This window comes from Triticum urartu, chromosome 7 (genome assembly GCF_003073215.2).
Source record: "Triticum urartu cultivar G1812 chromosome 7, Tu2.1, whole genome shotgun sequence".
Classification (NCBI taxonomy): domain Eukaryota; kingdom Viridiplantae; phylum Streptophyta; class Magnoliopsida; order Poales; family Poaceae; genus Triticum; species Triticum urartu.
The window spans coordinates 312,698,192-312,725,679 of NC_053028.1; positions in this window are offsets into that span (position 1 = coordinate 312,698,192).

Here is a 27,488-nt window from a genome sequence, read left to right on the forward strand (position 1 = left end):
GGACTATACCTTCAGCCGGACTCCTGGACTATGAAGATACAAGATTGAAGACTTCGTCCCGTGTCCGGATGGGACTTTCCTTGGCGTGGAAGGCAAGCTTGGCGATGCGGATATTCAAGATCTCCTACCATTGTAACCGACTCTATGTAACCCTAACCCTATCCGGTGTCTATATAAACCGGAGGGTTGTAGTCCGTAGGCAATCAACTCCATATACAACAATCATACCATAGGCTAGCTTCTAGGGTTTAGCCTCCTTGATCTCGTGGTAGATCTACTCTTGTACTACCCATATCATCAATATTAATCAAGCAGGACGTAGGGTTTTACCTCCATCAAGAGGGCCCGAATCTGGGTAAAACATTGTGTCCCCTGCCTCCTGTTACCATCCGCCTTAGACGCACGATTTGAGCAAGCAGGGTGCTCCTAAAGTCTGGGATGGCTCTGATTACCAACTTGTAACACCCACAATGCGGCTATATCTCCCACGTGTCGGGGCACGACTTAGAGGCATAGCCGCATGGTAGTTTTGTCGCAAGAGGGGTAATCTTCACACAACCCCATGTACTAAATAAGAATGGGATAAAGAGTTGGCTTACAATCACCACTTCATACAATACATAAATAATTCATACATCATCCAAATACACTCAAAGACCGACTATGGTCAAATCCGAATAAAAAGGAAGGTAAACCCCAAATGCTAGATCCCCAATCGTCCCAACTGGGCTCCACTTTTGATCATTAGGAAACGAAATGTAGTAATGACCCAGATCCTCGTCGAACTCCCACTTGAGTTCGATAGCATCACCTGCACTGGTATCCTCGGCACCTGCAACTGTTTGGAAGTATCCATGATTCACGAGGACTCAGCAATCTCACGCCCGCGAGATCAAGACTATTTAAGCTCATGGGTAGGAGAAGGTAGTGAGGTGCAGCTGCAGCAAGCACTAGCATATATTGTGGCTAACATACGCAAATAAGAGCGAGAAGAGAAGCAACGCAATGGTCGAGAAACTAGAAGTGATCAAGAAGTTGCTACTTACATTCAAACATCACACAAGACCGTGTTCTCTTCCCGGACTCCGCCAAAAAGAGACCATCATGGCTACACACGCAGTTGATTCTTTTTAATTAAGTTAAGTGTCAAGTTCTCTACAACCGGATATTAACAAATTCCCATCTGCCACATAACCACGGGCATGACTCTTGAAAGTTTATACCCTGCAGGGGTGTACCAACTTAGCCCATCACAATCTCTCACGGTCAACGAAGGATATTCCTTCTCCTGGGAAGACCCGATCAGTCTCGGAATCTCGGTTACAAGAAATTTCGACAATGGTAAAACAAGACCAGCAAAGCCGCCCGATGTGCCGACAAATCCCGATAGGATTCGCACGTATCTCGTTCTCAGGGCACACCGGATGATACATCCTACAAGTAAAACCAACCCTCAAGTTTCCCCAAGGTGGCCCCGCAGTCTAGTCGGTTCGGACAAACACTCAAAGGAGCACTGGCCCGGGGGGGGGGGGTAAAATAAAGATGACCCTGGAGTCTGCAGAACCCAAGGGAAAAGGCGTATGTAGACAAATATAAAACCAAGGTTGGGCCTCGTTGGAGGAGTTTTATTCAAGGCAAACCGTCAAGGGTTTCCCATAACACCCAACCGTGTAAGGAACGCAAAATCAAGGAACATAACACCGGTGAAAATGCTAGTGATTGACTAGAGGGGGGTGAATAGGCGATTTTTATGAAAGTCTTCAAAACATGGAAGTTTCGAAGACAAACGATAGAAATAAACCTATTATCATGCAGCGGAAGGTAGACTACACTAAGCAAGCCATAGTCAAGTATTCAATGAAGTGAAAGCACAACGACTAATAGCAGCTAGGCAGTATAGATCAGGTAGGAAGATAGTGTGAAGCCAATCAGAACAAGCGGTCACTCAGTGAAGACAAAAGATAATGCAATCATACAATGACTTCACCAAGCCAACAGTAAGTAAAGGAATGGGAAGGATGAAACCAGTGACTCGTTGAAGACAATGATTTGTTGGACCAGTTCCAGTTGCTGTGACAACTGTACGTCTGGTTAGGGAGGCTGAGATTCAACTCAGAAGACCTCGTCTTCACCTTATTCCCCTTGAGCTAAGGACACCCAGTCCTCGCCCAATCACTCTGGTAAGTCTTCAAGGTAGACTTCCAAACCTTCACAGACTTCGTTCACCGGTGATCCACAATGACTCTTGGATGCTCAGAACGCGACGCCTAACCGGCTGGAGGATTCACAGTCCTCAAGTGTAATAAGTCTTCAGATCACACAGACAGGAAGACTTAAGTGATGCCTAACACTCTTTGGCTCTGGGTGTTTAGGGCTTTATCCTCGCAAGGAATTCTCTCTCAAAGGCTTCGAGGTGGGTTGCTCTCAAACGACAAAAGTCGTACACTAACTCTGAGCAGCCAACCGTTTATGGTTGTAGGGGGTGGGCTATTTATAGCCACTAGGCAACCCGACCTGATTTGTCCGAAATGACCCTGGGTCACTAAGGAACTGACACGTGTTCCAACGGTCAGATTTCAAACACACACGGCAACTTTACTTGGGCTACAAGCAAAGCTGACTTATCCAGCTCTGGATAAGATTTGCTCTCATTGTCTTCGCTCGAAGACATAGGATTTTTGGTTAAGCATCACTTCAGTCATTCTGACTGGTTCACTTGGACCCCACTTAACAGTACGGTGGTTCCTATGACTCAACAAAGAAGAAAAAGAACGACGAAACAACTAAGTCTTCGCGCTCCATAGTCTTCACTCGATGTCTTCTCTTGTCATAGTCTTCAATGTGACTGTCTTCACATACCACCTTTGACTTCAATGTCTTCATACATTTTTAGGGGTCATCTCTGGTAGGAAAACCGAATCAATGAGGGACTTCTACCTGTGTTATCCTGCAATTCTCACAAACACATTAGTCCCTCAACCAGGTTTGTCGTCAATACTCCAAAACCAACTAGGGGTGGCACTAGATGCACTTACAATCTCCCCCTTTTTGGTGATTGATGACAAACTAGTTGAAGTTTTCAACGGGGAAATAAAATATGTGAAATTGTAAAGGATAGGGTATTGTCTTCATAAGTTGCAAAGGCTCCCCCTGAAGATGTGCATATAAGTAATTTTTTGTTTGGAATGCAAATGCACATGGCAGGTTGTACTTGTGGAGATCCTCTTCAACTTATGATGACAATTCATCATGCATGATATGAGTAACGAAGATAATGACATGCATAATGAAAATGGACGTCTGCAAAATGATCTAAGTGCGGAATTTATCATCGCACATGCGGAATTTATCATCGCATCACAGAATAGCAAATAAGTAGCAGACGACCATCGAGTTTAAGTGTTACAACTCAAAGAACCAAATGTATCGAAAACGAGAGTTGTAAGCACTTGGCAAAAGTAGCAAAAAGTAAAGCAACCACCCATATGGACCCGCTTGAAGACTATCAACTCATATGCTTCTCCCCCTTTTGTCAGTAAGGACCAAAAAGGTTTGAAGACATAGAGCGCCTACTCGTTCCCATGAGGTGCAGGCGAGGCAGCAGGGTCGTCGTTGAGGTCCGGTGGTGCAGAAGAACTTGGTGCAGTGTCGACACGCGCTGAAGTTGGAGGAGGTGAAGTTGCATCATCTTGGTCATCGATGACTCTGGCATTCACTGTCGCAGCTGAGGACGAGTAGTCAGAGTCTTCAAGTGAGGGAGTCCGACGCAAGTGAGCATTTCTGGGAGGAGTTGAGTCAAACTTGAACCGTTCGGTGAAGCCATCGTCTTGCAGATCAGCTTCAGCACTAAGTAAGGTCAAACTCTTCCACGACTCCGACAGGTTTCATGAGTGACAAAGGCATTCTTGGTGGCAAGATTGCGAATGCGGTTGACATCCACCAAGAGGCTTTGCATCTGACGCTTAAGCCAGTCGTGATGTTTGTCCTGTTTCTGATGCGCGAACGAGAAGCTCTCGGTCATTTAGGACACGAGATCGCCTTCGAGGCCTTTGCGCAATGGTGCTACCAGTGGCGTCAGTTGAGCGCGAGGGGCACGTGTGTTGCCAGCAAGGGATAAACACGAGAAACTGCTGGAACTCCTTCAATAGGCTGGGTGAAGCTTTGGTGATCAACATTGTGAAGATAAATGGGATCCTTAGCCGGCTCTGGGTAAATAGCTTCAACTGACAGATCAACCTCTGGCAAGAATATGAGATGATTGCGCGCAGACGGATAGTTGAAGGCGGAGTGACGCTTGATAAGACGCATGACCCATGGAGCATAGAATTTCACCCAAAGATGTCGGAGCCAGATGCAGCCAACTGCCTGATGAAGAAGTCTTGAGCATTGAAGCTGATGCCATTGAAGATATAGAAAACCAAAGTCTTCATTGCTCCTTCAAGCTTCGCTGCAGATGAATGTCCTTTGACAGGCCATAGAGTCTTCCTATGATATGGTAAATGGTGCGAGGCAGGTACTCTAGGTCTTCAACAAAGAACTCAGATGGGTATTCAGCGTCGTGAGGCAGAGGCTTCATCATGCTCAGCATTTGACTCATGTTGGGTTCTGGCTTCTGAAAGATGCTTTCCAAGGCATTTTGGTGTTGTTGACAACCTGGTTCATAGTATTCACCAGGAGTGGGCAGGCCTGTGAGCTCAATGATATCAAGAGCTTTAGCTTCATGATGGACATTGCCTGTCATCCACTCAAGGACCCAAGTCTTTGGATCCCTGTTGTAGCCTCGAATGTGAAGAGTTGCATAGAACTGTAGCAGAAGCTCTTCATTCCAGTGTTCCTTATCTGTGACAAACTGTAACAGTCCAGCATCTCTGAAGCAATCCAACGCTTCTTCAAGGCAGGGCAGGCTAGCTATAGCTTCAGAGTCAAGGCACACATGTGGAAATATGCTCTCTTGATTGTATAGGACGCAGGAATAGTAGCTGCGCTGCTGATAGCTTGATCGCTATCTGATGAAATGTGAGGTCTGGTATAAGGGTTCTTGGAGCTGTTGAAGAAGGTGGTATGTGCCACGAGGCCATTCACATTGAAGACCCCAGGTGAAGTGGAAGTGCCTGGGAATCGTGGAAGTCCTGGATTGGGCTTTTGGACTTGAGGTCTGTGCTCGACATGATACTCAAATTGTGGACCCGCAGCGGGTGGAGGAACCAGAATGGGCCATCGGACCATAACAGGCTGACCACGATCAAATGCCAGCTCAATTGTATAAGGTCTTGGAGGGGAACAGGAGCATTGGCATTGTCTTCATAGGCTTCAGGGGCCACATTGGTTTTCAGGTGCTTGGACCTCAGGTGCTTCAACATTGACTTCGGGTGCTGCAGTGGCTTCAGATGCTTGGACTTCTGGCACCGCAGTAGCTTCAGGCACCGTATTAGCTTCAGCCATGACGACGTCATGGGCTTCAGCGGTGATGTTGGTGGATGCCTAAGGGTTGTGAACCTCCACTTCAGGAGCTGGAGGGTCGGACACGTTCTCCTCGAGAACAACATCTTGGGGGGCGGGGGTGTAGCATCTCTTTCAACTCTTGGTGCTTCTTCTTCATCGGCTGATGCAGCCGGAATATCTTCAGCCATTTTGGCTTCGGACTCAGACACATGCATAGTGGGAGTGACTTGGGGCCTTGGTCCTTTGCGAAGCCTGCGTAATGCAGGCGACGCTTGTGGAGATGGAGTGCGCTGGGCCTCAAAGTCACCGTCATCTTGCACTGGTGGGGTAGCTTGCGGTTGGGGAGAGCTTGGAGTGTCTTGTCGTTGTGGGTGTTCAGCCCACGATGCATCCTGAGCAGTTGGCGTCACAGGACGACCAATGCTGATGAGTTCGCTGTGCGTGAGCACAGGCGATGATACCAATTGGTGCTCGATCTGAGGAAGGACTTCATCATCTTCAACATTGTCGTGAGGACCAATGTCTTCAGCTACGGTGTGTCAATAGCTGGATTGTCTTCAGCTTCAGGAGCCTCTGGAGAAGCAGGCTCATGAATTTACCACTTGGCGTTTCTGATTTTCAGACGCAGGACGAGCCACTGAGATTGGCTCGACCTCAAGGGGCTCTGTGGGAGCAGCCCGATGTCTCTTCTTGGTTTTGCATTTCTTAGTTGGAGGAGCATCATCAGTGGGCCCTTGGTTTTGCGCTTTCTGGCCAGCTTCAGCAGCCCTTGTTTTCTTCAGTTCTGAAGCCACTGTGGGGACCTTAGGCTTCGAACCTGTCATACTAGCTGGGAAGACAATTGGATGTACTTCCTGCCTTGGTGCTTCGGGTTCTGCCACAGCTGGCTTCTTCTTCTTCTTGGCCGCCATTCTGGGGTCGATTCCTGGTCGCCCCAAGGCCTTGCGCTTTTCAGCCTCATTGTATCCTTGGACACATTTAGCAGCAAGATCCTTCATGCGCTCACGAGAACCTTTGGCTTCTTCGCGTTTGGTTCGGAATGCTTCCTTAAGCTCATGCATCATGGTCTGGAAGTTCTGAATGTCTTCAACATTGAGCTTGGCCATGTGCTTCTTGAACTGAGCCTTTTCATAATCTATCTTATGCTTCAGTTCAACAATCTTCTGAGCTAGAGCCAGCTCAGCAGCAATGGCTCCGTGGAAGGCGACGCTGAGGCCAATCGGAAGCTGAAGATCATCAAAGCTGACATTTGGGCTGTCAAACCACTCATCAATGAATGTGTTGATGATTTCAACATCAAAGAGAGGAGGTCATTGAAGATTTCTGCCTCTTGCTTGCTCTTGATCAACTGCTCAAGAGCATCATCGCCAAGATCGTCGTCGCTGGACAGATCAATGGCGTCATTGCGCAGAATAGCAGCAGCGGTCAGTGCTTGGCTAGTGGGTTGCAAGGGCATCTTCACTTTGGAGGGCTTGGAGATGCGTGACAAATCTTCAGACTGCACACTGTGTTCAGGAGGTGCAGTGGCCAGAGGCTTCGCCCGTGAGACCTTTGGTGCAGGGGCAGGCTTTGAAGCTTTAGGCTTTTCAGCTTCTTTGGCTTCGGTGGTGCAGGCGCTTCATCAGATTCAGCATCGTCTGCAGGTTGATCCACGACTGCCCCTTGAACCATAATATGAGTGATGAGACCTTCCAGGTTGTAGAAGGGCCCAACAAGATTGGGTTCAGCTTCGCGTGAGCCATCGGCACGAGGAGCAGAGGGACCTGGGTTGAAGTCTAACCCCGCGACTTCTTGTTTTCTTTGGCCGAGTTCCTGGCAAACTGAAGGTTGCGCTTGAACAGATTGTCGTCACGACACCATAGCAATGACGATGGGTCTGCATCTGCAGGCTGTGGTCCACGGACCATACAAGGATAGAAGCCTTGTTCAATGGCTTCAGCTCTGGACCTGGGTTGAAGATTTTTGTATAGGATGTCTCCCCACGGTCGCTTGATGGCATTCTTCTAGCATACTTCCTGGGTCACGAACCTGTACTTGAACCACTATTCTGCCCAATATCTTCGAATCCATTGGATTCGAGTTTTCCGCTGATTGTAGTCCTCCTCCGGATCTGTCTTGTACAGCTCATAGAGGTGCAGGAGGCAAATCTCTTGAGGTGTTGCCACGACGCTGCCTGCCACCCTTCCTTGCAGATTTTTCTGGTGCCATGAAGTTTAGACTGAAAGGCTTCAAAACTGTCAAAGTCTTCCGTCTACTGGTCAGACAAGAACTGGCTTCAGGAGGAAATTTATATGATGCTGTCAAATGAATGCAGACTATGAGAACCAAGGGATTCTCCCACGGACATGTACCTGTGATAGCATTAAGGTGCGAGGGAAGGGGAAGAGGTCATATGCATTCTCAGAAGATTTTGAAGATAAATCAGTTTAGAAGACATTGACCTCATAGTGCGAAGACATTCACTCATAGATAGAGAGTTGGTTCCAGATTTGTACGAATCCACGAATAAGTACAAGTGAGGAATCTAACTACTTTGTGAAGCATAAGTGAACATACTAGGCATATTATGAGATGCAGTATGAAATAGATCCAACTTGTGTGAATAGAAACTGCTTGTGGTAGAAAAGGATGAATCTATCGGATCAAAGGGACCATAAAAAGGAGGTTTTATTTACCACACGAGGAACTGCTAGACGGAGTGGGAGAGGAGGCCGAGCAGTTCGATCTTCCGTGCCCTAACTTGGCGACGGAGGACACCTACGGCGACGGCGGAGAAGACGATGTCCGCGGTCGGCGTGAAGGACCGTCGGTGAGGTCGCGAGCAAAGCGCTTCGTCGCCGGCGTCGTCGAGGCTAGCGGTGGCGCTAGGGTTTGTGCGAGAGTGGAAGAAGAGAATGACTGGGTGAGGCGTGTATTTATAGGGACAGGGACGGCACAATGTTATTACACAGGTGCCCCTGGCGGTTCACATCTGAAGGACACGTGGCTATCATGCAACACATCGGAGGTTGTTCCACGTTCCCACGCACGCCTGATTGTCGGGTGGTCGTTCCCACTTCTCCGGGTTTCAGGTGAAAGGATTTAGCATTGAAAACGGATTAATGTTTGTCTCTGTGTCTTCTGCTGACAAGGATGCAGAGAAGACATTTTGACAGTGTCAATAGAATGCATATGATTTGGATAGATAGACTTAGGAAAGAAGCATAGAGGGGTTAGGGTCCGATCACATTCACTTAGTTCAAAAGATTCAGCAAGAAGCCATAGCTATAAGTGAATGCTGTAGAGGACAGAAACCAAATCAGTACGTTGAAGATAAACATGAGGTCATGTTAACATTGAAGACAAACAGAAAGCGAAGACTTTGCAAATGTAACGCCGTGTGAGAAACACTTCTTAGGGAAGAATTTTGTGGTGGCGTTACCCACCGTATAGGAAGTATTAGACCCAGACACGGCGCACAACTTTCGTGGCGCTCTGAAGTCAAATTCCACGTTAATGTATTCACACTCAGAATGCAAGTCTTCATTGATTGAAGACATACGTTACTTCGTGTGTTGCACATCTAAGTCATCAACATGCACAAGTGTTAGGAAGTGTGCCTGATCACAGGACATTTGAGGATTCCAAGATATTTAGCTCACACCGTAACTTGCAAAACCTCTTCTCATCCAAGGGCTTTGTGAAGATATCTGCCAATTGCTCTTCAGTGTTGACGTGTATGATATCAATATCTTCCTTCATAACATGATCTCTGAGAAAGTGATGACGAATTTCAATGTGCTTTGTCTTCGAGTGCTGAACTGGGTTGTTGGCAATCTTGATGGCGCTTTCGTTGTTGCAGTAGAGTGGCACTTGCTTCAGATGAATGCCATAGTCTGAGTGTTTGCTTCATCCACAGAAGCTGAGCGCAGCAAGATCCAGCAGCAATGTATTCAGATTCAGCAGTGGAGAGAGATACACAGTTCTGCTTCTTTGAAGACCAACATACAAGTGATCGTCCCAGAAAATGACATGTGCCTGATGTAGACTTGCGATCCACCTTGTCACCAGCATAATCAGCATCCGAGAATCCAACTAGATCAAACTCTTGAGCCCTTTGGATACCATAATCCTAGTGTTGGGGTGTGAGCCAAATATCTAAGAATTCGCTTCACAGCTAAGTGATGCGATTCCTTTGGTGCCGCTTGGAACCGGGCACACATGCAAACACTAAGCATGATATCTGGCCTAGATGCACATAAATAAAGCAAAGAACCAATCATGGAGCGGTATACCTTTTGATCGAACTCTTTACCATTGTCGTCGGGACCCAGATGGTGTTTGGCTGGCATTGGCGTCGTGTAGCCTTTGCAGTCTTGCATTCCAAATTTCTTAAGGCAATCTTTGAGGTATTTCTCTTGAGATATAAAGATGCCGTTGCGTTGCTGACGTATTTGAAGACCAAGGAAGAACTTCAGCTCTCCCATCATGGACATCTGATATTGCTCTTGCATCATATATCCAAACTCATCAGTGTATTTCTGATTGGTGCAGCTGAAGATAATGTCATCCACATATATTTGGCACACAAACAGTTCACCATCATATGTCTTCATGAAGAGAGTGGGGTCGAGGGAACCAGGTTTGAAGCCTTTGCTCTTCAGGAAGTCTTTGAGTGTGTCATACCAAGCCCTAGGGGCTTGTTTGAGGCCATACAGTGCCTTGTTGAGCTTGTACACCATGTCAGGATGTTTTGGATCTTCAAAGCCAGGTGGTTGTGCAACATACACTTCTTCATCAATCTTGCCATTGAGAAAAGCGCTCTTCACATCCATTTGATACAGAAGAATGTTATGATGATTTGCATAGGCCAACAGTATGCGTATAGCTTCAAGCCTAGCCACAGGAGCAAATGTTTCATCGAAGTCAATTCCTTCAACTTGAGTGTATCCTTGAGCAACGAGACGAGCTTTGTTTCTGACAACTTGACCATGCTCATCTTGCTTGTTGCGATATATCCATTTAGTGCCTATGATATTGTGCTTACGAGGATCAGGACGCTTGACCAGTTCCCATACATTATTCAACTCAAACTGTTGAAGCTCTTCTTGCATAGCTTGAATCCATTCAGGTTCCATGAAGGCTTCATCAACTTTCTTGGGTTCAGATATTGAGACAATGCGAAGTGCCCACAGAAATTTGCTAGCTGTGTTGCCCTTGAACGAGTGAGTGGACCTGGTGCATTGATGCTATCAATTATTCTCTCAATCTGTACTTCATTTGCAACACGAGGATGAACAGGACGAAGATTTTGCTCTTGCTGATCATTGTCATTGTTAGAAGGATTGTCGTCAGGCTGAGCATTGTCTTCAGGTTGATCTGGTGCAGAGATGATGAGTTCCTCTTCAGGCTGAGCTTCAGACGGTATGATTTCTCCAGTTCCCATGAGTTTGATGGTTTCACTGGATGGAGCTTCATCTAGCACATTTGGCAGGTGCTCTCTTTGCGAGCCGTTAGTCTCATCGAACCGCACATCCACAGTTTCAACCACTTTATAGTGAAAGAGGTTGAAGACTCTGTAGGAGTGCGAATCCTTTCCATATCCAAGCATAAAACCTTCATGTGCTTTCGGTGCAAATTTTGAAGTGTGATGTGGATCCTTGATCCAGCACCTGGCACCAAATACTCTGAAGTAACTAACATTTGGCTTCTTGCCAGTAAGGAGCTCATAGGATGTCTTGTTCAGAAGCTTGTGAAGATAAACACGGTTGATGATATGGCATGCAGTATCAATGGCTTCAGGCCAGAACTTTCTTGGAGTCTTGTATTCATCAGCATCGTCCGGGCCATCTCAATAAGTGTTCTGTTCTTGCGTTCCATGACGCCATTCTGCTGCGGCGTGTACGGAGCTGAGAATTCATGAGTGATGCCCAAAGTATCAAGATAAGTGTCTAGGCCAGTGTTCTTGAATTCAGTGCCATTGTCACTTCTGATGTGCTTGATCTTGACGCCATAGTTGTTCATGGCTCGATTGGCGAAGCGTCTGAAGACATCCTGCACTTCAGTCTTGTAGAGGATTATATGCACCCAAGTATATCTTGAATAATCATCAACAATGACAAAGCCATAGAGACAAGCAGTAGTAGTAAGAGTTGAGTAATGAGTGGGACCGAAAAGGTCCATGTGGAGCAGTCGAAGGGTTGAGTCGTTGTCATGATTGTCTTCGAGGGATGCTTGGCCCTCGTCATCTTTCCTGCTTCACAGGCACCGCATAAGTGATCCTTCTTGAACTTGACGCCCTCGATGCCTATGACATGCTTCTTCTTTGCAAGAGTGTGCAAGTTCCTCATGCCAGCATGCCCTAGCCTCCAATGCCAGAGCCAGCATTCTGAAGCTTTTGCTAGAAGACATACGGCAAGTTGTGGTCCTGCTGAGAAATCTACCACGTACAAATCATCTTTCCGATACCCTTCAAAGACTAGAGACTTGTCAGATTCCATTAGAACAAGGCAACGATATTTTCCAAATATCACAATCATGTTTAAATCGCAAAGCATTGAGACAGACATTAAGTTGAAACCAAGGGATTCAACAAGCATCACTTTATCCATGTGTTGATCCCTTGAGATTGCAACTCTACCTAGACCCAATACCTTGCTTTTACCAGTATCAGCAAATGTGATGTGACTCTTGTCAGATGGACGTAAAGTTGAGTCCATGAGAAGACTTCGCTTGCCAGTCATGTGATTAGTACACCCACTATCAATAATCCATTCTGAAGCAGCTGGTGTCATACCCTACAGTGCAGTTAGGGGGATAGGCTTCACGAAGAGAATTGTGAAGCATAAACATTTGACGAGCAAGTGGATTATGAAAGCTTAGATCGATTTAGCGACTGATAGGGCAAGTAGCAAGCGACTCAGGAACAAAATACATAATAAGACCATTTGGGCATTTGATCTTGCGCCCTACAAGATGTTTAAGGTCCCCAGCAATAGCTTCAGACGATTTGATTTTCGGCTGGAGACCTTTCCCTGCAAAAGAGAGTTAAGCTTTCTTAGCCACCCACATCTTCAAGGGTGGCTTCGAAGCAATGAGTCTAAGTGCAGCATCTGAGAACTTTGGCTTTGGAGCCCTAGCAAAAAGTCTTGCAGGTGGACAATAGTACTCATAAGAATAAGCAGAGTAGTTCTTGGTCTTATGAACATGGCGGTTTGATGAAACATGCTCATATTCATAGGCTTGAGTATGGTTTCCCTACAAAACATTTGTATTAGTGCGACTCAGGTGAGTCCTTTGTCTGTATGAAGCCTTTGGACCATATGTAGCCTGTGGTCTGGGGTTTGTCTTCTTCACTTGTGGTGTCATGACGACATTCACAGGAAGATTCTCCAACAACTTTTTCGGCACCCAGACTTTCTTCATAGGTGGCCCATTCCTACAGTTAGTACCAATATACCTGGCAAACACTTCACCATTCTGATTCCTAAACAGTTTATAGTTTGCATCGAAGGATTCATCAATAACAATGGGATTAGCACAAGTGAAGCCAGACAGGGTGGATGGATCCACTGAAGGTTCCTTTGCAGCAACCCATGTGGTTTTGGGGTACTGCTCAGGTTTCCAGTAAGAGCCATCAGCATTCATTTTCCTTTCGAATCCTAGACCCTCTTTCCTAGGGTTTCGGTTCAGGATCTACCTTTTGAGGACATCACATAGTGTCTGATGCCCTTTGAGACTTTTGTACATCCCTGTTTCAAGCAATGTCTTCAACCTAGCATTTTCATCAGCAATAGCAGTGGTCATCCTCAGCAGAGGGGTTAGTTACCACATCAACAGTTGAAGATATTGCAACAGTAGCAGCAGTAGAACATCCAGCATACAGAAGTAGCAGTTGTCACGCTCAATGCATTTAAGACATGGTGGTTCAAATCCTTCCTGAGCGGAACTGATCTGTTTGGCGCGAAGTGACTCGTTTTCCTTTTGAAGATCTTCATGAGCCGCTCTCAATTTCTCAAGATCTTGCTTCCTTTGAAGATAATCATAGGAAAGCTTTTCATGAGTTGTTGAGAGCGTTTCATGACGACTTTCAAGTTCCTCATACTTAACATGAAGATTTTTTATGTCTTCAATTAAGGACTGAGATCGAGTCATTTCAGCGTCTAACAGGTCATCGCTTTTGTCTAACAGTTTTTGAATATGTTCCATAGCTTTCTGTTGTTCAGTTGCAATTTTAGCAAGTGTTTTGTAGCTGGGTTTGGAACCACAATCAGAGTCATCTTCACTGGATGTTTGATAGCGAGTAGTGCGTGTGTTTACCTTGGCACCATGTGCCATGAAGCAGTAGGTGGGAGCGGAGTAGTCCTTGTCATTTGCATCGGCGTCGCTGATGAAGCCATCATCTTCAGTGTTGAAGATGGACTTGGCAACGTATGCTGTAGCCAGACTTGCAACGCTAGAATCGGACTCCTCCTCAGACTCCACCTCCTCCTCCTCAGAAGAGGACTCCTCCTCTGAATCCATTTCCTTGCCAACGAACGCACGAGCCTTGCCAGATGAGCTCTTCTTGTGAGATGAAGACTTTGAGGAAGACTTGGAAGAAGACTTTGAGTATTTCTTCTTCTTCTTGTCATCAGAATCATACTCCTTGATCTTCTTCTTCTTGTTGTTGTTCTCATTTTCCCACTATGGACACTCAGAGATGTAGTGGCCAGGTTTCTTGCACTTGTGGCATGTTCTCTTCTTGTAGTCATGAGTAGAAGCTTCATCATTCCTTGAGCTTGATCGTGAAGACTTTCTGAAGCCTTTCTTCTTGGTGAATTTTTGGAACTTCTTCACAAGCATAGCAAGCTCCTTTCCAATGTCTTCAGGATCATCAGAACTGCTGTCAGATTCTTCTTCAGATGAAGAGACAGCTTTTGCCTTTAGGGCACGAGTTCGCCCATAGTTGGGACCGTAGATGTCTCTTTTCTCAGAAAGCTGAAACACATGTGTGTTGAGCCTCTCAAGTATGTCACACGGATTGAGTGTCTTGAAATCAGGACGTTCTTGAATCATCAGGGCTAGGGTGTCAAACGAGCTGTCAAGTGATCTCAGGAGTGTCTTGACAACTTCATGCTTGGTGATCTCAGTAGCGCCAAGGGCTTGAAGTTCATTTGTGATGTCAGTGAGTCGATCAAACATGAGATGAACATTCTCATTGTCGTTTCTCTTGAAGCGGTTGAAGAGGTTGAGTCAGGCTTGCTCATTAATGGCCGGGGACGCTGAAAGGATCGAGAAGAGGTGTCTAGAGGGGGGTGATTAGACACTAAGTGCCAAAAGTTGCAGTTTTTAATATTCTTAAGTTTAAGTGGAGTTTAAGCACAAGTTTAACAAACACAATACATATCAAGCAAGCATGCAATGAGTATATGAGCAGCGGAAAGTAAAGCATGCAACTTGCAAGAATGTAAAGAGAAGGGTTTGGAGTATTCAAACGCAATTGAGACACGGATGTTTTTGTCGTGGTTCCGATAGGTGGTGCTATCGTACATCCACGTTGATGGAGACTTCAACCCACGGAGGGTAACGGTTGCGCGAGTCCACGGAGGGCTCCACCCACGAAGGGTCCACGAAGAAGCAACCTTGTCTATTCCATCATGGCCGTCGCCCACGAAGGACTTGCCTCACTAGCGGTAGATCTTCATGAAGTAGGCGATCTCCTTGCCCTTACAAACTCCTTGGTTCAACTCCACAATCTTGTCGGAGGCTCCCAAGTGACACCTAGCCAATCTAGGAGACACCACTCTCCAAGAAGTAACAAATGGTGTGTTGATGATGAACTCCTTGCTCTTGTGCTTCAAATGATAGTCTCCCCAACACTCAACTCTCTCTCACAGGATTTGGATTTGGTGGAAAGAAGATTTGAGTGGAAAGCAACTTGGGGAAGGCTAGAGATCAAGATTCATATGGTTGGAATGGAATATCTTGACCTCAACACAAGTGTAGGTGGTTCTCTCTCAGAAAATGTGTATTGGAAGTGTAGGTATGTTCTGATGGCTCTTCCCACGAATGAAGAGTGGGTGGAGGGGTATATATAGCCTCCACACAAAATCTAACCGTTACACACAATTTGCCAAACTCGGTGGGACCGAATGGTTAAACTCGGTCGGACCGATTCAGCAAACCTAGTGACCGTTAGGATTTTCGGTGGGACTGAGATGCAACTCGGTAGGACCGATATGGTTAGGGTTAGGGCATAACGTAATCTCGGTGTGACCGATTACACAAACTCGGTGGGACCGATTTTGGTAATAAGCTAACCAGAGAGTTGGTCAGGCAAACTCGGTGAGACCGATTACACAAACTCGGTGGGACCGATTTTGGTAATAAGCTAACCAGAGGGTTTGCATTGTAATCTCGGTAGTACCGATTGCTCAAACTCGGTGAGACCGATTTTGGTAATGGACATACACAGAGAGATTACAATCCCATCTCGGTGAGACCGAGATCCCTATCGGTGAAACCGATTTGCTAGGGTTTGTGGCAGTGGCTATGACATCTGAAACTCGGTGGCGCCGGATAGATAGAATCGGTGGGGCCGAGTTTGACTTTTGGTTTAGGTCATATGTGGATGTGGGAAGGTAGTTGAGGGTTTTGGAGCATATCACTAAGCACTTTGAGCAAGCAAGCCATTAAGCAACACCTCATCCCTCCTTGATAGTATTGGCTTTTCCTATAGACTCAATGTGATCTTGGATCACTAAAATATAAAATGTAGAGTCTTGAGCTTCAAGCTTGAGCCAAACTTTTTGTCCTTAGAATTTTGAGGGATCCACTTTCCTCATCCATGCCATGCCATTCATTGAGCTTTTCCTGAAATAATCTATAAAGTGTTAGTAACAAGAGCTATATGTTGACATTAATTACCAAAACCACCCAGGGAGCACTTGTGCTTTCAATCTCCCCCTTTTTGGTAATTGATGACAACATACATCAAAGCTTTAGATAAAGATATAGAGAATAGCAAGTAAAGCTTTGGAAAGACATGTAACATGCATAGGCTCCCCCTACATGTATGCAATCATGTGAATATTGAATATAGGAGCATGTGAATGCGTAAACATGACAGAGTAAGCAATGTGTTACATGTATCTTGGCTATATGCATCAGAGCAAATGATGTGAATGTGAGAAATGTACCTTCATGCTCATGAGTCCTTCTTGCAAACAGTATGTACATCAGCAAGAACTTTCTCATTCACATGACTGTGATGCATATACTTACCTTGTGGTCTTGAGTTGGCTTAGGATGGGATGAACCTGCGCAAACAAGGTTAAATAACACAGATACACCTACTGACCAGAGCAAGCAAGAGAAACCACAAGAGAACCAAGACTGGGATGACATGTAGAGTGAGTACTAAGTACCACATTGGATATAGACATGTCCCCAAAGGTAAAGATATGCAATAAAATCAGAGATTTCCTTCCCTTAGATGTCTTGCTCCCCCTGAATCTGCATGGGATATTGGGAGAAGATAGGGAACAGAAAATCAGAGCAACAAAAAACAACAGAGCTTGAGCTAAAGCAAGCAACCAAACATGTCTTTCCCCTCTTAAAGACATGTGACATCTCTCCTCTTGAACACCAAGCATCTGGGGTCTTTGATGATATTACTTTCTCCTAGTTGAGAAACTCTCTCCCCCTGAGTATTCTCTCTTTCTCCCCCTATAGGAAGGATTAAGCTTTGATGTGATCTCTCTCTCCCCCTTTGACATCAATTTCCAAGAAGGGCTCTTCTGGACATGTGATACAAATGGGTTGGTCCTCGAGTCACAGAGCAAAGCAGCATGTCTAATATGATGCTGGTAGAGGACAAGAATCATTGAGTGGAGCTGGAGCAAACAGAAATCAGGAATAAGTGGCAAGTTGGTTTTCCTGTGGTGGAATCGGTGACTCCGAGTTGTGTGCTTCGGTTGCACCGAAAGATTTCGGTTGGGCCGAAGAGAACAAACCGGTGTGACCGAGTTCATTAGAGTGAAACCACTTGTCACCTCAGCTCACTAGACAAGTAAGATCTCACAAGGATATGCAAGGAATTTACTGAAAGATTTGCAATGAATTGGATGCAGAAAATGCAGAACAAAAAGGAAAGAAAAGAAACTAAAAGTTCTAGATGAAGTTTTTTTGAAAGGGGAAACAAATATGCAAATGCAAAAGCACGGAGAAACACTAGAGAACTTCATCTAGAAATGGTCGGTGACAAAGTCACCTATGTTAGAGTATATTGACTTAGGAGTCAAGTGAGAGCACTTGATCATAGGTCATACTCATCGTTTAAGCTCAAAATGGGGTTACCATTTTTCGTTTAAGCATCTTGATGTATTCACATCTTGTCGAGTTGCTTTGACTCATGACTTGGAGTAAAGCTTCTCTAAGATGGAATAACATACCTTGGGTGGTGGTGTTGATCTTGCCATGTAGTTGAACTTGTGTGGGTTGCTCAAGGTTGATGTAGTCATCAAGAGTTGGGAGCACCACTTGGAGTTTGAGTTCATCTACCTACATGGGTTAGCTTTGCAAGGAAGAGCACTTGTGTATCCAAAATGACAATCATGAGATCAACATAGAATTTGTCAAAGGATATGTTTGAATGGTTTCGTGCTTCCTTGTCTTCAACCACCATTGTGTAGAGACTTGGTGATGTAGAGATTGCTCAAGATGTGAGTGAGTTGCAATCTCATAGATTTAGATTCAACCAAGTACCTACACGGGTTAGAACATGCAAGGTACAAATATATCCAAGACATATGAATAGCATCATAAGAGAAATATCCAAGGATTAGTCATAGGCTCATGCCGCATGTATCAAATGGAGTTCCTACTCCAAGTTTGAAGCATCAATGATGTTCAATTCACCTCTCAACCTGCAAAACACTTTCTCATCAAGTGGTTTAGTGAATATATCCGCCAATTGCTTATCGGTGCGAACATGCTTAAGGTTAATGTCCCCTTTTGCAACATGATCTCGAATGAAATGATGACGAACTTCAATATGCTTAGTTCGAGAATGTTGCACGGGATTGTGAGCAATCTTAATAGCACTTTCATTGTCACATAGCAATGGAACATGTTTCACATATATCCCATAATCTTTAAGAGTTTGGGTCATCCAAAGTAATTGAGCACAACATGAACCAGCGGCAATGTATTCCGCTTCGGCGGTGGATAAGGATACCGAGTTTTGTTTCTTGGAAGACCAAGACACAAGAGATCTACAAGGAATTGACAAGTACCCGAAGTGGACTTTCTATCAACCTTGTCTCCGGCATAGTCCGAATCGAGTAGCCAACAAGATCAAAAGAGACCTCTTAGGATACCAAATGCCAAAATTTGGTGTATGGATTAAAGTATCTCACTATCCTTTTCACAGCCTTAAGATGACATTCTTTAGGAGCAGCTTGATATCGTGCACACATGCACACACTTAGCATAATATCGGGACGAGAGCACATAGATATAACAATGAACCAATCATAGAGCGATAAACCTTTTGATCAACCGGTTCACCATCTTTGGTCAAATCAAGATGTCCACTAGTAGGCATGGGTGTAGTCATACCTTTGCATTCTTGCATATTGAACTTCTTGAATAAGTCCTTGGTGTACTTCGTTTGAGAGACAAAGGTACCTTCCTTAGTTTGCTTGATTTGCAAACCGAGAAAGAATTTGAGTTCACTCATCATAGACATCTCAAACTTCTCCGACATTAGCTTTCCAAACTTCTCACTAAAATGAGGGTTAGTTGAACCAAATATGATATCATCAACATAAATTTGGCACACAAATAGTTCTCCATTAACCCTTTTAGTAAAAAGAGTAGAATCAATTTTACCAATTTCAAAGCCTTTTTCAATAAGGAACTTGGTCAAGCATTTATACCATGCTCTAGGAGCTTGTTTAAGACCATAAAGGGCTTTGTGAAGTTTGTAAACATGATTAGGTTTCTTAGGATTGACGAAGCCGGGAGGTTGCTTAACATAAACTTCCTCCTCAATTTTTGCCATTTAGAAAAGCACTTTTAATGTCCATTTGGTACAAGGTGATATCATGGTGATTAGCATAAGCAAGTAAGATGCGAATGGACTCAAGTCTAGCAACGGGAGCATATGTCTCACCATAGTCCATACCTTCACTTGTGTGTAGCCTTGGGCGACGAGACGTGCTTTGTTGCGAACCACTTGTCCATCTTCATCTTGCTTGTTGCGAAACACCCATTTGGTACAATGATGTTGTGGTTGTTGTCGGGCTTCTCGACCAATGTCCACACTTGATTTCTCTCAAAGTTGTGTAGCTCTTCATGCATAGCGTTTATCCAGTCCGGATCCTCCAATGCTTCTTCAACCTTCATAGGTTCAATGCTAGAGATGAATGAGTAATGTTCACAAAAGTTAGCTAAACGAGTTTTAGAGCGAGTGATTCTCGTTTGGATATCATTGTAGATTTGCTCGACGGGATGATCCTTAGCAATTCTTGCTCGAACTCGTGAAAGCTTTTGCTTGGGTCGGGGTGGAACATCCTCTTCATCTTGTTTCTTCTTGGCCTTCTTCATTGTTGACGTTGTCGTTCTCTTGTCGTGGTGGAGAAGGAGGTTGTTGATGTTCATCTTGGTGCGCTTCCTCGTTTTCTTCATCTTGGCTGTCCCACTTGTGGATGCTTCCGTATCAACTCTTGGTTCACCTTGTCATGAGGTAGAAGCTTCCACTTGGACGGACGAGGTACTCTCCTTCACTCCGTTGGACGAATCTTGCCAATAGACAAGTCTTGAATTGCTTCCGAAAGGGTCTTTGTCTCCTACATCAATTGGCAATTGCTCTACTTGCGAGCCATTAGATTCATCAAACTTCACATCTACCGTCTCTTCAACCTTTCGGGTGAAATTGTTGTAGACACGGTAAGTGTGAGAGTTTGAGCCATAACCAAGTAGAAAACCTTCATGAGATTTAGGAGCAAATTTAGAACGACGATGCTTATCAAGAATGTAGCACTTTGAGCCGAATACTCGAAAGTATCCAACTTGGGTTTGTTACCGGTGAGGAGCTCGTATGCCGTCTTGCCGAGTAGCTTGTGAAGATACAAGCGATTTGTTGCATGACAAGCTGATGCGATCCCGACTCTTTCGATGAGATGATAACTATCGATTTGGTGGAGATGACTTTGACGATCCGACTACAAACGTGCACGACGTTGCGCCTTAGCAATCGCTAAACCAATCTCCTGAGGTTACTGACGATGCCGGAAGCATGGTCAGCCTGACCACGAAGGTCTATTCCTGCAAGCAATCGAAGAACGAGCAAGAATATGATAAAGCAATCTGGATATTGCAAATATATATGAGGTATTGATAATGGTGGGGATCCGTAAGCGGTCTTGGTCTGGTCGTTGGACACAAACGAAGTACACGAAGTTGCAATGGCTAACTTTTAACTAAACAAATCCCAAGGAAAAAGCTACTAGATGGATCTACTTATATAGGAGCAAGGGGTGGCGGCCAAGGAGGTGGGAGGACATCCCAAGGCATCCTAAAACTAACCCTAGGTCGTACAAGGCTCATGGGCCCAAGTGGAGGTGATGCAACACCTTTGGGCTTGTAGTTTGACTCGGATTCTGCTGCAACGTCAGATTGTTTCGTCCGTAACTCAACGCTCCGGACGAATTTCAAGGTGAATCCAATTGGGTTGGAAAGAGCACGAAATCTAGTTTCCAAAAAAAAGATCACCCAATTCGGAGTCCGTATGAAAAAGTTGTTGGCGTTTTGAGTCAGGTATGTCTGTGCAGTCCGAATCTGAATCTAGAACGTGAGAGACTTGGACTCTATCTTCTCTTGGCCCAAAAGTGACGTGAGAAGGACTTTTTGAACACAACCTAAACTTCTCCTTTTCCCTTATCTTCATATGTGGATTGTACAAATGTCCCATACACCTGCAATTAGACAAAACACAAAAGTGTGTGAAGTATTTTTGTTCTGGATAACATAAATAGATTATTGAATAGTTTGCATTAGAAATCACCTGACAAATATGCATGTGTGCAATATTTTTGGTCGTATCCAAGGTAGTCATGTCCTCATCATCCTCCCCTTTTTGAAAACAAAGCCGTCCTCGGCGTTGCTTAATCTGAAATGTGGCTAACAAAAGAGACAAGGTGTACATGTTGTATATGTATATGTCATCCAGTTTAACTTCCTTGATTTTTGCACGTATGACACATGTATACATGAGTAACTTTCATAGTTCATAAAAACTAAAGCCAAAAAATTATCACAAGAAGTAGAAGGCATGAAAATATTAGAACTCAGTTTGCACATATAAGTGAAGCTCTTATTCATTTCAAAAGATTCGCAATGTTCATCATTAAACCATCCCAACTTTGGTGAATAAAACTTACTTGCATCAAATTTACATGCTACAACATGCTTAAATAAGCAAACATGCAATAAGTCATTGGACACAGAATCATCACCAAGATTGGAGGCCATATCAAAATGATTAAACATTAGTTCTTTTGCATCAACAGTTAATTCAATGGGTGCACTCAAAATTGTTGATATTTCAGTTGTTTGATCACATGACGCATTCATGACAGTAACAAGATTCTCTAAAATAGGTGGTGTGCTCAAATCAACAGGTAACTCAATACATGACGCATTCAAGTTAACTAGGCATGCATCATTCTCATGTGAAGTTATATCATCAATACCTTTACTGTTACCTTGTGGCAAAGATGTAGCTGATGTAGGTACGGACGTTGACAATGTACCATACCCTTGAGATGATGCCGCGCTCATAATCCGAGGTGCAATGATGGAGTAACCCACCGGCGGTGGTGAGCATGAACTGGAATAGTAGTTGTTGTAGTCACCTAATGCATCCTCCTGTATCTGTCTCTCAAAGGTACAAGCACGGACATACATACCAGTAATGCAACGAGGAATATACTGAAATCTTGCCTGAATATCATGGTTCAAACCACCAAAAAATCTATTCATTGTATCATTCTCAGATTCTTCTATGTCACAATGATGCATATAAGATTTGAACTCTTGGTAGTAAGCATGAACAGTGTTGTTGCCTTGTTTAAATTGTTCAAATTTGCGAAGCAATTCACGACGATAATAAGGAGGGAAAAATTGTTGTCTCATTACAGCTTTCAAAACTTTCCAAGTTGTGGGTTGGTTATCAATGTTTTTCTTACAATGTACACTCCACCAAACAGAAGCAAAATCAGTAAATGCTCTAGTGGCTGCTCGCACTCGCTCAAGTTCAGAAAAGTCATGGTGACTAAAAACTTGTTCTACTTTAAGCTCCCAAGCTATATAAGTAGTAGGATTAAATCTACCCTCAAATGACGGTAAAAAGATAACCTGACCATGTGCTTATGTGTGTTGTCCCAACTCTTGTGATGGTGAAGATGTGTCCGTCGTCCAAGAAATTCTATCTTCGGATCCTGTCATGATTAGTAGAAACAAGAAACAAAATTCAAGAATAATGTTCCTATGAACTACTAGGGTGTGGTGGTAAAGCGCTCACAGTAATGCAAATATCAATATCTTACAAGTTCTTACCAAGCAGCAGGTGGTGACAGGCAACTAGCAGGGTTAAATAACTCTGAAGATTGTGTAAAGTGATTGCCAGGGGAACGTACGTATACACGATGTAGAAATATGTGGAGCTGGGTTGGCTATATATGATAGCAAAAGATTAGCAATAATCAATTCAGAGATGCAATGTTGAATAAACGCTCAACGACGGTACTGTGCTGGTCCTAGGCTAGACCGAACTAGAGACGCGAGCCTAGAACACTATGGTCACGTCGTAGCACAACCTAGCATTAATGAAGGATACTAAGTAGCTCTGGACAGCAAGATATAAGTGAGATCACAACGGCCAGTAAAGATAATGATGTGAAACAACAGCAAGCAGGATATATACAACTTCGTCTCCACTTTCTCTAAAAAGTTTGTGCGATTTTTCTGAATTTTTTTTCAGATGGGGATTGGACTCAAGATTTCAGACACCAAAAGGATCGCTCAATTCCGAGTTGATACGAGGAGTCAAAAATTCGAAAACTGGCCTGAAAAACTAGAATAAGCTGTGTTCATGAACTTCGGAGGACAAAAAGACCTATTTAGAAGCCGATTTTGAGGTGCCAAATATTGAACTAGCTTCTTTAACTATTTAGATGCAGCTCGTCGCTAGCTTTTGTTTGAGTACTCGCGGAGGCAAAACGGACTTCGTATGAGGAAGTTATGCCTGTTTTACTGAACAGTGCACAAAACAGATTCCAATCCGAATTCAACTACGAGATTGAGTCTAAAAGGATCCAAATTTTGTTTTTTTTTATTCTCTCTTTTTTTTCCTCACACTTTTTTTTCTTTCTCTCCTTTTTTTCTCTTTTTTTTCTCTCGTTTTTTTCTCTCTTTTTTTCTCCCTCTTTTCAGAACAAACTAGATAAGATGCAGATTGGATCAAGTGAGATGTGAACGATCTCAACTATTATTATGACAATGAATGGTGGGTAGCACGTGGTGGAAATTGATGGATGGGTGGTGGACAGCGGAAGAGATAATGATGCAGCGGTGGCGTGACTAATGTGAACAGAACTCGAAACTCTAAACGAACTAGACACTAAGACCAGCAACTCGACACGACGATGCAACCGATAATTCAACTATGCAAGCAATGAAAAGAAAATTGCAAAGGCTCAGACTGGCTTGGACCAAGGATGAATAGATCTAACTCTTTTTTGTGGCTTTTTCTTGGACAATAGGTAAGAAAATAAATCTAATCTAGAAACTGGAAATTCTCACCGAGCAACCTGAAAACTGATACCACTTGATAGAGGCGAGGGTGTCCCGATCTTTCGATGAGATGATAACTATCGATTTGGTGGAGACGACTTTGACGATCCGACTACAAACGTGCACGACGTTGCGCCTTAGCAATCGCTAAACCAATCTCCTGAGGTTACTGACGATGCCGGAAGCACGGTCAGCCTGACCACGAAGGTCTATTCCTGCAAGCAATCGAAGAACGAGCAAGAATATGATAAAGCAATCTGAATATTGCAAATATATATGAGGTATTGATAATGGTGGGGATCCGTAAGCGGTCTTGGTTTGGTCGTTGGACACAAACGAAGTACACGAAGTTGCAATGGCTAACTTTTAACTAAACAAATCCCAAGGAAAAAGCTACTAGATGGATCTACTTATATAGGAGCAAGGGGTGGCGGCCAAGGAGGTGGGAGGACGTCCCAAGGCAGCCTAAAACTAACCCTAGGTCGTACAAGGCTCATGGGCCCAAGTGGAGGTGATGCAACACCTTTGGGCTTGTAGTTTGACTCGGATTCTGCTGCAACGTCAGATTGTTTCGTCCGTAACTCAACGCTCCAGACGAATTTGAAGGTGAACCCAATTGGGTTGGAAAGAGCACGAAATCTAGTTTCCAAAAAAAAAGAATCACCCAATTCGGAGTCCGTATGAAAAAGTTGTTGGCGTTTTGAGTCAGGTATGTCTGTGCAGTCCGAATCTGAATCTAGAACGTGAGAGACTTGGACTCTATCTTCTCTTGGCCCAAAAGTGACGTGAGAAGGACTTTTTGAACACAACCTAAACTTCTCCTTTTCCCTTATCTTCATATGTGGATTGTACAATTGTCCCATACACCTGCAATTAGACAAAACACAAAAGTGTGTGAAGTATTTTTGTTCTGGATAACATAAATAGATTATTGAATAGTTTGCATTAGAAATCACCTGACAAATATGCATGTATGCAATATTTTTGGTCGTATCCAAGGTAGTCATGTCTCGTGCCAAGCTGTCTCAACCGCTTCCGCCCAAAAGTGCTTTGGCGTTTTGTACTCATCAAGCATCGTTCTTGCCATCTCGATAAGAGTCCGGTTCTTCCTTTCAACAACTCCATTTTGTTGAGGTGTGTACGTAGCCGAGAACTCGTGTGAAATCCCTTCTTCGTCAAGAAAGGTGTCCACATTTGCGTTCTTGAACTCCGGTTGTCGCTCCGAACCTGTAACCTCGATGCGGCTATATCTCCTACGTGTCGGAAGCACGACTTAGAGCATAACCGCATTGAAAGCAATGTCGCAAGTAAGGTAATCTTCACAACAACCCATGTAAATAGATAATAAGGGGAAAGGTACATAGTTGGCTTACACTCGCCACGTCACACAAAGTACATAAATAGCATTACATCATCCAATACACTCATGGTCCGACTACGGTACCAAAATAAAAGATCAACCCCAACATGCGACATGGTCCCGATCGCCCCAACTGGGCACCACTACTGATCATCAGGGAAAGACACATAGTAAGCGTGAGAGTCTTCGTCGAACTCCCACTTGAGCTCAAGCGCATCATCTGGAACGGATCATCGGTCCCTGCATCTGGTTTGGAAATAATCTGTGAGTCACGGGGACTCAGCAATCTCGCACCCTCGCAATCAAGACTATTTAAGCTTATAGGTAAGGCAAGGTAATATGTGGAGCTGCAGCAAGCGACTAGCATATATGGTGGCTAACCTGTTCGCAAAAGAGAGCGAGAAGAGAAGGCGCAGCGAACGAAGAACTATAGAACAACCTACGGCAAACATTACTCCAACACCGTGTTCACTTCCCGGACTCCGCCGAGAAGAGACCATCACGGTAACACACGCAGTTGATTCATTTTAATTAAGTTAAGGTTCATGTTATCTACATACAACCGGACATTAACAAATTCCCATCTGCCCATCCGCGGGCACGGCTTTCGAAAGTTCAAATCCCTGCAGGGGAGTCCCAACTTAGCCCATCACAAGCTCTCATGGTCAACGAAGGATACCTTCTCCCGAGACATTCCGATCAGACTCGGCATCCCGGTTCTACGACAACTTCGACAAGAACAAGTCCAGCAAACCGCCCGAATGTGCCGACAAATCCCGATAGGAGCTGCACATATCTCGTTCTCAGGGCACACTCAGATGGTCAAGCTACGAGTAAAACCAACCCTCGAGTTTCCCCGAGGTGGCCCCGCAGGCTTCCCAGTTCGGACCAACACTCAGAGGAGCACTGGCCGGGGGTTTAAAATAAGATGACCCTCGGGCTCCGGAAACCCAAGGGAAAAGAGGCTAGGTGGCAAATGGTAAAACCAAGGTTGGGCATTGCTGGAGGAGTTTTATTCAAGGCGAACTGTCAAGGGGTTCCCATTATCACCCAACCGCGTAAGGAACGCAAAATCCGGGAACATAACACCGATATGACGGAAACTAGGGCGGCAAGAGTGGAACAAAACACTAGGCAAAAGGCCAAGCCTTCCACCCTTTACCAAGTATATAGATGCATTAAGATAACAAGATATAGTGATATCCCAACAATAAACAATGTTCCAACAAGGAACGATCTCCAATCTTCACCTGCAACTAGCAACGCTATAAGAGGGGCTGAGCAAAGCGGTAACATAGCCAATCAACGGTTTGCTAGGACATGGTGGGTTAGAGGTTTGACATGGCAATTTGGGAGGCATGATAAGCAAGTGGTAGGTATCGTAGCATAGGCATAGCAAAAGAGCGAGCATCTAGCAAGCAAAGATAGAAGTGATTTCGAGGGTATGATCATCTTGCCTGCAAAGTTGTCAGAGTTGACTTGATCCTCGTAAGCAAACTCAACGGGCTCCTCGTTAGCGAACTCGTCTCCCGGCTCTACCCAAACAAGACAAACAAGCAAAAGGAACACAATCAACCACGTGCAATGCTCAAACAACATGATGCAAACATGGTATGCTACTGGCGATGCGATATGTGATGCATATGCAAGATTTGACAAGGAATGAATTGAACCTGGCCTCAACTTGGAAATCCAAGAGTGCCACTGGAAAGGTGAGGTGATTTCGGTTGAAATCGATATAAAGATCACCGGAATCGGATGCACGGTTTGGAAATGGCAAGCAAAACAAATATGGCACCGGTCTGCGATAATCAGCAAGTAGCCATCTAAATGCATCAAGATAAATATGCTACAGCACTCAAACATG